The sequence below is a fragment of the Stigmatopora argus genome, chromosome 19, assembly GCF_051989625.1.
Source record: "Stigmatopora argus isolate UIUO_Sarg chromosome 19, RoL_Sarg_1.0, whole genome shotgun sequence".
NCBI lineage: Eukaryota > Metazoa > Chordata > Actinopteri > Syngnathiformes > Syngnathidae > Stigmatopora > Stigmatopora argus.
The window spans coordinates 6,185,202-6,199,423 of record NC_135405.1 but is presented as its reverse complement, the minus strand read 5'-3'; the positions used below and the strand labels follow the sequence as shown (position 1 = coordinate 6,199,423).

Sequence of the window (14,222 nt, the reverse complement as noted above, 5' to 3'; positions counted from 1 at the left end):
GGAACATTGTCAGCATAAATAATGAAGATCTCTGTAAAGGAGGATTAAACATTTTCTCCCTTTTTTATTTTATTTATTTATTTTTAAGTTTTTCACTAGAGTTCATGGATGAATTGCTGAGACTTCAGTTATCAATTGTCAAGGACAATGTCAGTTTTCATCTTCAGAATGTGGCATTCTGAGTTCTCAAGGATTTGACAATTTTGCAATTATACAACACTATAGGCTCTAAAGCTGGGGAAAATGCAGTAATTTAATTAATGAACAACCTATTCAGCATTCAAGTGTTTATTTGAGTACAACAAATAAAACTAAAACCTTCAACTGATCGTAATTTTTTTTTTTAAAAGTCACTTGATAATTTTTAGTCAGCTGAAACTGGTGGTCAAGGTGGACAGAATTATGAATAAATACCTCTCTGCATTAGCCCTGTTAGCTCTTCACTGACATTTTTGTTGTTGTTGTTTTCTAACGGAATAACTGAACATTATTTTGGGCTAATCAGAGACTTCAACGGTCAAACGCGAGAATAATACCCATTTAATATTTGTCTTTGCTGGCAAAATAAGTATTTTCACGACTATAACGCACACTTAAAAGTCTTAAATTTTCTTCAAAATAGACAGGGAGCCTTATAATCCAGTGTGCTTTATATATGGAAACCAATTTTAAATGTGTCATTCATTGAGGGTGCGCCTTATAATGTGGTGCGCCTTATAGTCGTGAAAATATGGTACATTTTAGAGAGAAGATAATTTTTTGTACTTTGGAACACGAACACTTGCATACATAGTCCATGGCAAAATCTGGATGTTCTTTCGTGGCTATTTTAGAATACATCAGGCTGTGCAGGTGGACCAAGTGATGAAACCTATGAATATGACTTTGGGTGTGTTTTAGTGCATGGCGGTCTACATATATATCCAAGGTTAACTGTTTGCCTGTAGGCCTTGGCACTGGAGTAGAATCAAGAGCCATGAAGTACTCCCAAAAGACAGACTGGGAGCTCAGCTCCAGCTGTCCAACTAGAAAGATGTCTACCTAGCTCTCGCTCCTGACAACCGGGACAAATACTATGTAATGCTCCTCTGTCCTACTCGCCTAACAAAAGCGGCGCACGACGGCACTGGTGCCATCCTTTGCTTTGGCCCTTAACAGTGAGAACACTGTTGCACAGCAAGCCGTGTGCTTACAGGAATTTAGCAGAAACAGAAACAGAAACATACATGGGAACAGAAGGGTTATAGGATTCTCTCTGTCAGCAAAGACAAACTGGCAAGGTGAATGCCGCATGTCTCGACATTGGCTTTCAAATGACAGATAGAGGCTGGGTGCCATTAGGTATACAAACGACAGCTTCATTACGACGTGTCGCTGCCAAGTGATGAATGCTGTCTGTTTATAAGCCATATTTGAAATAAGACAAACTGGTAGAGGGGTGTGGAAGGCGGCAGTCTTTTTTATTTTTATTTTTTTGCTTGTCAACCCTACTGCAAGATTCACAGTGTATCCATGTGTTTAAAATGTACCATTAAATCAATCAGAGACAGTCAAAGGGTAAAGTTAAGAGTTTTTTTTCTTTTCGTTTATATAGTAAAACATAAGGTAGATGCTAAAAGTAACGTAAGAGTGATGACTTATTCCCAGTTGGATTATTATTATTATTTATTTTATTTTAGGTTTCTGTTTTCGAAAAATGTTGTGACAGAAGCCTATTCAGCATTTTTCCTTGATTTTACTATTGTTACGTAAGAGCTGAGTGATTAGCGCATTGGCCTCGCAGTTCTGGGATCTTGGGTTCAAATCCAGGTCAGTCCATCTGTGTGGAGTTTACGTGTTCTCCCCGGGCCTGCATAGGTTTTCTCCGGGTACTCCGGTCTCCTCCCACATTCCTAAAAAACATGCATGGCGGACTGATTGGACACTCTGAATTGCCCCTAGGTATGAGTGCTCCAGCACCCCCGCGACCCTAGTGAGGATAAAGTGGTTCAGAAAAATGCGATATAAATGAACTATGCAGAGTCTTTAAGTATTTTCCATTCATCCTTAACTTAACTCAAGATTTACATTCATTACTGTTCCTGTGACAACCTACACGCGGGAATCGAACCTGCAATGCTACTGGGGCACTCAGACCACTGAACCACCACCTGGGTAGTCTGTAAGAATTTAAAATGACTCCAGAATTGAACACTTGTCTTATTCCATTTTCAGATTTCTAAAGTATTGCATACAAAAAATGAATGGTCTTCCCTCATTGGCTGTAGTTAAGAAAAGTACAGTCAATTTGCCTTTTTTGAATTTCTATCCAAAATTAGTGTCTCCCCTGTTACACCTCAGCACCCCTGACCTTGCATATCAAATAAGATAGGGCAGGAACCATAGGCAATGGGGGATTTAACAGGCAAAAGGCTAAAGAAAAGTTAAAGGGGAAGCGAGGACGAAAGGCTTGAGAGAGATCTCCAGAGACAGAAACGTAGGCAGAGACAGAAAGAGAGCAAGGGAGCAGTGCCACGGGCCACTACGGCTCCCCCTCCCCAGACACATCCATGTGTCATCTCACCGGGTTACAAATTAGGCTACACTGGAGATGTCAGAACATGTATTTGACAATTGACTTCAATTTGAATAGGTGCACTGTGGTCATTCTTTAATACATGGTCAGGCGCTAGATTAAATCCTTGAGAGGAATTATATCAATTATTTTCAAATTGTATAGAAAGGGGTATATATGTGTATATATATATATATATATATATATATATACATATACATATACATATATATACATATATATATATATATATATACATATACATATATATATATACATATACATATATATACATATATATATACATATACATACATATATATATACATACACATATACACACACATACACACACACACATACACACACACACATATACGCACACATATACGCACACATGCACACATATGCACACATATGCACACACATACACACACATACACTCTACACACACATACACACATATACACACGCATACACACATATATACACACATATACACACATATACACACATATACATACATATACACACATACATACACACATGTACACACATACATACACACATGTACACATACATACACATATACAAACATACATACACACAGCCATACATACATATACACACATACATGCATATACACACATACATATATACATACATACATACATATATACATACATAAGAGACTTCCATAAGCACATTTCATACTTTAACCGACCATTTAAAGTAATGCAGCTAGAACAAAAAAAATGTATCTGCTCCTGGTCCTCATCATAATACGCATTTTTAGTAGTCAGTGTATTATTGTGTAAATACCGGCTAACCTAGAGCATACAGTGTGATATGTTTATCAGACACCTGTTAGCCTGCAGTGTCTTTTTGGCTGAAATGAGGCAGAAGAGCTCATTGCCACTAGTGAAATTGTTCAGGCTTTGCTTTTTTAACATATCTGCTATTCTCTTACACTCAGAGCCACAAAGCAACAGCTCCAGAGCAATCCCGTCCATAATAATTTAATTCCCACCCATCTGCCTGCTACCATTATAACGTGTTCGTCTAATTTACATGTTAGGTCCATCAGTCTTTTAACCCTCTGCAAATAACTGACAGAACAAAATGAGAGACACATCATAAATAACGGCCAAGTACGAGTAGGTTTCTAATCAATAAGAGCTGTTGGGTTTTCACTTTTTCTGAATTATTATTCTTGCCAGCCCCGATAATGTCAAATTGTTGTGGTTTGGTAGAGCTCATTGTTATGAACCTCAGCCCCATTTTTATAAAACTCTTGCTCATTAAAACCACCCACCTTAGAGCTAGGAGAAATTTAAAAGAACCCACATGGAGGATGTAAGAGCAATAGGCGAGAGCATGACATGTAAAAAAGGTTAAAGGGTCACTCAGATTAAGCACTTTTATCAGCCAAGTGCAGCTTCTCTTCACCAAGTAGCCTGTTAGTTTACTTGCAGAAATCGGTCCTATCAAAGGGTTTTAACTCTAGCTCCGGTTGGCTATGCATTTGCGCTTCATCAGCACAAAGTTGAAAGGTTCACCCACCGGGCTGAGTGGTACATTTGATTCTTTAGAGCTAAATGAGGTGCATCTTATAGCTGCGGTAACAGCACCACATCATGTGAGTAAGCTTAGCACTTTCATACAGGTACTTTTATGCTGTCGATTGATAGAGTAATAAAGGGGATTTCTTAGATCAAATATTTCAAGTAGTCAAGTCATCATGGCTAAGTATGGCAAATACTTTGTCAATGCATTTTGTGTACTGCTTCGGGAACGACATGGGGCTTGGAGTGATTTATTCGAACAATAATTTAATTCTTAACACAATGTGTAGTAATTACCGATTCAATTCAAGAATGAACACAAACCAATTTGACTAAGTTACAGGATGAAATTCTGTTCAGTAGTTTTGTTTACCCAAGAGTTAGTGTGTTGTACACACTGAACTAGTTTCCACTCAATCGCAGTTCTTGCAAAATTGAGTAAAATTAATTATGGATGTATTAGCATATATTTGAAGCAAATAATTAATGACAAGGGTTTTACACATTAATAAATTAAAGTGCAACCAATATCTCTTCAGGTTTGATTCTGGGTAGTTTTAGCTGCTACTCCGATTGTTTTTCAAGTTAGAAACTGGACAAATAGCCTCCTCGTTTCTATATAATCCTCTCACGGAAACATAGACAAGATATGTTACTCATTGTAGTTTTGGTAGTTTCCAAATTTTGGTTGGACATTCCTATTCCCTGAACATCGTGCAATTTTTCTAAATTATGTTAAACAATCAGTCATACTCCTCCCACAGGTCTTTTCTTTGCCCCTACAATCAAAATAAATATGAAAAATAGGCTCCAGCAACTCCAGCGACCCTTGTGAGATACGGCAAATGAAGGTTTAAAGTCAAGTTCCCCTCACAAACCGATACCACTTCTATGCCAATCTTTAAGATATTATTCTTACAGGTGGGCTGCAGTTGCTACGGGAGTTTGGTGTTGTGGTAAAATCCTAGTTTAGTAGCAGTGAACAACTTGTTTAGAACATCTTTATTTGCAAAAAACACAGGCACTAACCGTTACAAAAAGAAATACACAATTGAAGAATTACCCTTTTATCTGTCTTACTTATCATTTTTACAATGAATAAATAAATATCACCGTGTCAACATTGTCCTTAAGATCAGTTCCTGGTTTGGTCTAACAGCAAACGTTTTTTAAAAGGTTCTTACTGATGATTCGTCTCTAGTCTGAGGGTGATTTCATTAATAACAGAGGACTTAGCCTCATTAATGATTGAGCAGTGGCTTGCACAGAAAGACAAGCATGCGATTCGACAGGCGTGGAGAGGCTGGTTTTTTTCCTCGTAGCTGTGTGTGTGAGACCATGTGGACAGAGAGAGGCTATTTGCCAACTCAAGAACACAGGCTTTTATTCTGACCCGATTCTTCGAAGTTGTCTGAAAAAATGACAAGGATAAACATTACAGGAGGCGAGAGTGTCAGGCGTCTCGCATCCGCGCCATTGTATGCGTTCCCCAATGAATGAATGCTCTAATGTTATCTTTATGACCTCATCAAGGTGATGTCTTTCTGTATCGGCAAGCTGTAGCAAAGAAACATGCTTGCTCTCGAGATTCCGATTGGCCCAGTGCGGCCTTGCCATGAAGAATGTATATGTCGATGGAGGCAGATGGCCTAATAATGAGAGTCAAGGGAGGATGGATACACTTTTTAGGCTCAATGTATTCTTGCTTTTATTTATGAGAGAAGAAATAGTGGCTTCCTAAACAAGAACAGGCACTGCTAATGCATTTAGTGTCACTCTTATTCTCTCCCCCAATCAGTGTACCGTCATTTGTGTGTGTCAGTCAGCAGTTAAAGAATGGTGAACTGAAGAAGAATAATGGAGACATGGAGCTTGTTATGTGGTACTGTAGAATGTGGATTGGAGGTGGGAACATTCAGCAGGATTGGATTGGATTGGATTGGATAACTTTATTCATTCTGTATTCGGGAAATTTCATTGTGACAGTAGCAAGAAAAAGGCATAGTTATAAGTTAGACAGTACAGTCAAAGGCCGCAGAACAACAAAGCAAAAAGCACAAAGTACAAAGCAAATCAAAGTCAATGGGATCATTAAGAATCACCAAATCATTAAGACAGAAAAGCAGCAAAAACGAGCTACGAGTTTCGGTAGCAAAAACGGATAGACTCAAAAAGACGTAAAGTTGGACAAAAACTGGAACCACACACAGGAAGTCTTCCACAAGATGGGGAACTTCTGCAGACTGTGACTGAGGTAGAGAATATGCAGATCCACTTTATTAGGTTTTTTAGGATTGTCAACATTGCTTGCTTAGTGGCTTTTTTTCTTGGGGAATTATTACTATGGACTTAGTGTAAGGGACATGGAATCTTGGAGTTAGCTGGATTGTAGATTACCGTTCCTTTAAACAAAGTAACCAATATTTGTCCTGTTTTGTTTACACTCCAGGACATGTTTAAATTGAATTTAATCTTACGGATTTTCACTCATTTCATGCGATTTTCTACTTATCACATATACATAAAAGCAATTAAACAGTCTGCTTGAATTTTGAAAAGTAACTTTTTGGAGAATAGGTGTCTCCGAAATTGAAAGAAAAAGCTAAACGTTTAGTGGGAGTCGCTGTATTTTGTGAGGTATGACATGTCGTTCATAGCAATCACTCATGAAAATTGTAAAACGTGAACGTTTAATTTTCTAGTTCAAGTTTTACATTTTCTCTCTTTCTGACAACGTAAGATTTTCTTAGTCCAAATCTGGAATGAAATGCTGACTGAATAAGTGCAATTTCTTCCGGTGTCTAATATATTTTTTTACAGACTGAAAACCTGTCAAGGCGCCACTCAAGTAGTTTTTGTTCTTTTTCTTGTTCTATTTTTGGAATCTATAACTTTGAAGTCCTACTTATGCGTCATTCATGAAGCAGTGGCTGAAATTTGGTAGCTATGTAGCATGGGGACATATCAATGGTTTTTCATTTCAGAGACCTTTTAATTTTTTTAAATATTTTTGGATCAGGCTAATTAAATAATTGCAGACTTATTGGTGTCTATGTTGACTGCAGGTTATGAGTCAGGCAGTAAGTACAGTGCTTTGGTGCAGAGGCCGTGGTATGCTGAAGCACACTCGTCTTAATGCTTTTGTGGTTTTTATAGAGCCTTTTCACCATACATTGCTAAGACTTTCATATATAAATCTGCAGGATAACATTAATTACACTGCTTTATGGTTTATAAGTGGCCGCATGCTTTTGCTGATATCAGTGGTACCTCTACTTACAAATACTTCAAAATACAACTTTTTTTTTTTACATAATGCTTTGATATACGTATAAATTATTGTTCCAAGATACGAATGTACATCTGCATACATATTTCATACAAAATTGGTATACTTTTTATATTTTTTTAGGGGTTTATAATGGGTGGTGTTAAGGATTATGGAATGAACTATGCAAATTGAATGTAAAATATGCCTTTTCTTACGAAAAATCCAAGTAACGAAAAAACTTCTGGAACCAATTAATTAATTAGAGGTACCACTGTAATTGGATTTGCACATTATTTGGCAGCTGTTCAGAATTTCCATGCTGAATGTGTGTGTAATGTAGAAGAAGAAAAAGTTTCAGAGGAAACATTTAAGGGAGGACATGATTTTGGAAAGAACAAAGTTATGTGCTACCCAATTGGTTGGTGAGAATTTAATAGATGCTCATATCGCTCAACAGAATGCATAGGCATCATCTTTTGTAGTTTGCGTTTAATGCCATGTGATTAATTCACATGCCAGATTTACACGCAACGATGTGAACAGCATATTAAATGTTGTGTAAATGCTTGTTCCGGCTGCTGAACATGTGCAAACATCTGCACATTATTGCGTGAACTCCATTTATCCCTGAAACATTAAATCCATTTACCTCTGTGGTGCAATGTGTCTAATTCTGGGGCCAACTAATTAAATGCCATTCTCTCCCTCCATTAGAGAGATAATTAAGTAGCAAAGCAAAACTCATCTCATTGGTCATTGTATGCGGAAATTAATGGGATGAGGTAAAATAGATGCTACCTTGAAAATGTTATTTAAGAAGCCATTTGTAAATTCCACTGAAATTGAAAGTCAGAATTTGTCTCTATTCTGTCATGCGGACTGATTTTTCACTTCTAAAATGTCAGTCTAAGCAAAGGTTTTCAAGTTTTTGCAGGTAATTTTAATTTTTTTGCATCAATAATTAGATGATTATGAATTATAAACGATTTTAACATAATTTAGGTGACTTGATTATCTAGGCCCAGGTACAAAAATAGAAATCAGTAAATCTAAAACATTTGTATTTCTACTCTCAGAAATGCAGTATTTTACTTAAAACTGTCACCCATTCAAATTACCCTGAAACACAACTACCCTTTGCTAACAACCATTAATCATAAATAGGTTACTTTATTGTGCATGTTGTCCATTCTGAAGTCCTGCCAATATCGCAATAGCTTCCAACAGGTTTATTCATTTGAATCAAATACTGTGTACTAATTTTATCTATCTTCTTATGCAGTAACTCCTGGTAAAGTAACTTGTGACACAAAATACTGTATTATAATCTATCAAAGTCAGACATCTTTTAAAGCCAATGGTGGTTGACTCAAAATTGCCCTGAATAGCCACTGAGGGTGCATTAACCCGGTACTCGGCTGTTTGGTCGCCGGACTTTTGGTCGCCGGACGTTTGGTCGCCCGGAAGGTTATTGATAATTAGCAATTAAAATTGTTGATCAAATACCCTAAATACAAACTGCGAATTATTATTTTGTCATACTTAATGCCCTATTAGTTATTAGGCTAAAGAAAAGTCCAAATTTCCCGTACTTTTATGTGACCTATATTGTGTTTTGTTGGAGAACTTGTTAAGACCCTGACTGACGTCCCCTCCTAAGAGGACAACTCATGTACATACACACTTATACACTCGCACGTTCGCTCAGTGAAACTGCTCAGGGCCATTGTTGGCTTTGATTGATGCGTAGACCGTGTTGTTTTACCTTGTTTTGTCGCCGGACTTTTGGTCGCCGGACGTTTGGGTCCGGGCGACCAAACGACTGGCGACCAAAAGTCCGGCGACCAAACGTCCGGTCACGCATTAACCCGGTGTGATGGGAGGGGTGGGCCAGAATCCAAGGCACATTGTACCACATTTGCGACAAGAAAATATATCTAACAGTCCAAATAGACTTGATCTAATTGAATCTCTTCTGAGACACTTGTGATTAGATACACCCAAACTTGTTGGAGTAATTAAGACAAATTCAAACAGCCTAATTTGGGTCATTATACATACTGTAATTCATGACATGTGACTACTTTCAGTGGCGTCTTTGCGGGTGTCGTGCATGCGCTTAGTCTTAACAAGGATTCACGCAGGTCTCCTTTCTCCTCGGATGGAGCAAAGCAACTAACATGCAAGAATATGAAAGTCGGCGTCTGTTTAAAAGCCTAAAGCTGTCGTCAGCATGTGCAATGTGGAGAGACATTCAAGCAGATGCTCCTTCTCAGGCTTGATTGCCTTCATCAAGACCCAAAAGGGATTGCACTCAGGCTAGCCAGAGCCGGCGAAGAAAAGGAACAGCGTCACGAGTTATTTTAGCCATGCGCGACTACTCCATTAGCTACAGCTGAAATATTGACAGTACTCACTCTCTCTCTCGCTCGCTGCTTTGTGCTGTCTGTCTTTATCTGTACTGAAATTCTGACATGAGTTTGATTAGATTTTTGTTTTCATCTGAGATGACCCATCTTGGGTATTCAGTCTTGGGAAAATATATTTTGGGACAACAGATAACTAATAACAGTAGTCAACAAAAGAAAAATGTTGCATTGATGCAAACACTTGTTCCTATTTACCTTTGGGGTGGTGAATTTAATAGCTTTTTCTTTTCTAAGAACTTTTTTGAAGTTTGAAGATGTTTTTTGTTTGTTTTGGATTTCATTTTTTTCTGCAATGTACTGTATGACTGTGGAAAAACAATATTTCTTCAACTAAATGGGTAGAGGGGCTGGCGTTATTGCTATATTTCAGTCAATTGCAAACACAGGAGAGCAACAATAAGGACAATGTGACATGTACTTTACTGCACAACAAAATGTGTCAAACTATAACAAGTTCATTTAGGCAATGTTTCTGAGAAGAAGAAAAAAAAAAAGAAAAATAAATAAATTGAAAACATTAAAAAAAAATTAAAAAAAAGATAAATATAATAAAAATAAAATAAAATAATTTAAAAAATATAAATAGGTAGAATTAAAATTAGAAACCTAAAATTGTGTAGCATTTGTTCAAAATGCAACAGAAAATAATAACACATTTGTTGGTCAGTGTCCTTGTTAATCACGAGATTGAGATTCTCTGGACTGTTGAAATCTTTCTATAATTGATTCATAAAAATTAATATTAAATGATTGCTAATAGTAAATGTCTATGCACTTGAACTTAAATTTCGCACTGAGAATTGAGAGCATGACTCACTTCGTATTAAAGCATTTAACATCTTAATTGTATTTTATTTAACATAGAAATAAATCATGTAACATGTTCCCTTTGCTAAGGCTTATTGTCCATGTTGCATTTTTAAAACCCATCTTTTGTGTACCAATTAGGCTGTCTACTTCACCCCATTCTGATTTCATTTCCTAAAAAAAAGACTCAATCTTTACAAAGCTTTTTACAGCTATAATTACTCTACCTCATATTCATGAGAGCACCCTGTGTGAAATGTCACCATATCCCAGAATGCCTGGTGATGTGCTAAGCCAACTCTAATTGGACCAGCGCAAAGGTAACCTAACCAAAAGAAAAGAAAGAATGCAGCTTGGATCGTGGTCAAAGGCTCTCATGGTTTAATTTTATCACCTTTCCGCAGAGCCTCACGGGGGCAAATTGACCAATATTCAACTACCATGGGCTAATTAAAAATTCTCTTGCATTTAATTTATACCCAGCTGGTGAAGCATGATATCCGTATTGAAGTGGATTACAATTCAAGGTCAAAAACCCTTCTAAAATGGGGAGATTCTAGTAATTTTGGCAATCACTTTTTTGTATTACATCAGGGGTGTCAAACTCGGGTTGTTTCGCGAGCCGCATTTTAGATCTAATATCTAGATTTTTTTTTTTTAATTGGATTAAAAGAACTGGATCAAAAGCCCTAAATAGTCTGTTTTTATAAATCTAAAACTGTTTATTTAAGCTTTTTTTTCTTAGTAATGGAAAATGTCTTTTAATCCTGTTTTTTTATTTCAAATGGAAACAAAAAAAATTAAAGTAGAAAACGGAAAATATTTGTATATTTATTTTTAGATTTTACAAATACTTTTTGAACTAAAAACAGAAAAGAAAAAATATTGGATTAAAAAATTGCAATGATTGATTTTAAAATGGGCAAAATCAGGAAATGTAATGTACATCTATCATCATTTGAATTTGATCCTAAAATAGAAACTCATGATTTACTTTCTCGGGCCGCACAAAATGATGCGGCGGGCCAGATTTGGCCCCCGGGCCGGCACTTTGACAACGGTGCATTACATCATCCTTCTCCAACCCCCTGATTCATGCTAGAGACAGTGACACATAGCACCCTTGTGCCTACTCAGTTGTGGCGTACTGACACTAAGTATTCCTTCAGAATGTCTAAGAGTGCTCATCTGTTATAACTAGTGTGAAAGGTTGTTTGTCTCTATATGTTGACTGTGATTGGCTGAAAATCAATTGTGTGTAATTTGCTTCTTGTCAATAGTCACCTGGGATAAGCTCCAGCACCTTGGCAACACTCTTGAGGATATTATGTACAGAGTACAGTATGAAGGAATGAATTTACTAATATTTATTCGCTAGAATAGGCATTTTTTAATGTACAACTTAATGATGCAAGTGTGCACTGGTGCACAGCTGAGGGCTGCACTCCGTCAGTTTTTCCTCTTTTTCTCTAGAAAGTGGTTGTGTAGGTGTTGTTAGTTTATTTCTGTGTTTGCATTCATTAGAACTTGGTAGCAGGTGTCTATCTGTTGTACTCTAATTGAAAATGTGCTCTGCCTCTGTTGCCGTAGGAGGACCATGATTTCAGGTGTGAATTACAATGGGGAAAAGGTTTCATTTTTCCTGTCATGTATCTCATACTAAACAATACAAATAAGGGCAATTTCCAATTCTATTACACGTGCAATTAAATTCAAACGTAATCTAAATATGCATGTTGGAAAACAAAACATTCCGAATAATTAGTAACTGCAAACGCAGTGTGATTAAATGTTGAATACAATTAAGCTGCTGTACAGAATTTTAAAGATGTTAAAAGCAGTTTATTATGCTCTGTAAGACCTGTATGTCCTATAAGACATTTTTTAGAGTACCATTCTAGCGAGCCTGCGTCCTACCTTTTGGTTCTTGTGCTACACTTTGAAATTCACCATTCTAGATGCATCTTTGCAGTTAGATACGATCACAGTCATTGCTTGTTGAAAACACGTTTGTATTTCTCATGCATATCAAACAAAGTGCAAACTGCATATGTAATGGTTTCTTTTTTTCCCCAACACTGTATACTCCAAGCAATCATCTTTCTTTCACCTACTCAGCCTCACATGTATCTCACTCCAGCTATAAAAGCCGAATGGATCTCTCTCAATATGGCATGATCCATAATTCATCATTATTCATTGTATCTAAATCATTCGGCCAGGACTATTTTGATGAGGCCAAAAATCATCGATGCAAACAACTAAATAAAATCTGCCTACAATAAGGATTTTTAGTTTTGCTGTCAAGCTTCCTCCTACTTTTCAGTGCAATTTCCTTACACTTCACCATGATGAATATAAATCAGTTGTTGGGAATGTGAGTTAAAGAGGAAAGACTTGGATTGAAATATGAAAACGAAAATGATAAGAGTACTGTGTGTGCTAATTTAAAATTATAATAATATCTCTTAGTTACAAATGTTTAGTCGACCAATAATTTGCTTTTTTTTGCTGTAGCTGCATACACAGTTCGATACATCCAAGCCAATAGTTTCCAATATACTGATACCCAGTGGCGGGCCGTGCATTTCACACCTAGGCCTTCAGTAGTACTATGTCTGAATCAATCCAACCCTCAATAACTATTTTATGGCTAGAAAACCTTTACTGCAGCTACAGCTGCGATACGAAAAAAGCATCAATAACAACCTCGGCGGCCCATCGGCCTCACAGTGGGGGACCTGGGTTCAAATCCAGCTCGGTCCAAATGTGTGGAGTTTGCATGTTCTCTCAAGGCCTGTGTGGGGTTTTTTCCCCGAGTGCTCCGGTTTCCTCCGACATTCCAAAGACATGCATGGTAGGCACACAGTAAATCCACAACCAAATCCATTTCTTCTCCTCCTTCAGCCATTGTGGGTTGACAAAACCGCTATTAAGTCAACACAACAAAATATTTGCTTGTGCAGCTCACTCCAGGTCTAGTTTGCTAGCTCTGGTTAGCCCACTCTATCACTAGCCAATCATAGTTTGTGAAAACGATGACGTATCCCTACGCCTGCTCTGGTTAGCCCACTCTATCACTAGCCAATCATAGTTTGTGAAAACAATGACGTATCCCTACGCCTGCGAGAAGGCCTTGGTGTCGCCAACTCGAAATCTGATTGGTTAAAGCAACATTTTATCGACGCCTGCAGAACTGATTGTGAAGGCCTCTAGGTAGATTTCTGACTCTGGCAACAAATAATGGCTCAAATGTGATTGGTTAAATGCTTAAAAATGAAAACACACTGCTGGAAGCAGAACAACTAGGGGGAAAGCAATGAAAGGAAGCTTACAGACAATTTGGAATTATTTAATAAGTATTCAAGGACAAAATATAATTAACATCAGTCTGTAATTCAAATATTTTTAGGCCAGCAGAGAAGGCCTGGCAAACCTATTGTTATTGTTGAGGAAAAATATAACATTATGAATCAGTAATACAGGACATGGAAATAGACTGTCCTTGTTAAAGTCAAATTCTTTGCTTTTAGGTAAAAGGTGAACATAATACTCCCTTGTGGTGAAGTGACCTTCATTGTAGTTACTGCTCTGAC

The 14,222-nt window shown here is 37.2% G+C and overlaps 1 protein-coding gene across 10 annotated transcripts in view; it reads left to right on the top strand.

Moving 5' to 3' along the window:
• Nucleotides 1–14,222, top strand: part of nrxn3b (neurexin 3b) — a 238,891-nt gene that overhangs the window by 122,083 nt on the left and 102,586 nt on the right. The gene's annotated exons all lie outside the window — the stretch shown is intronic.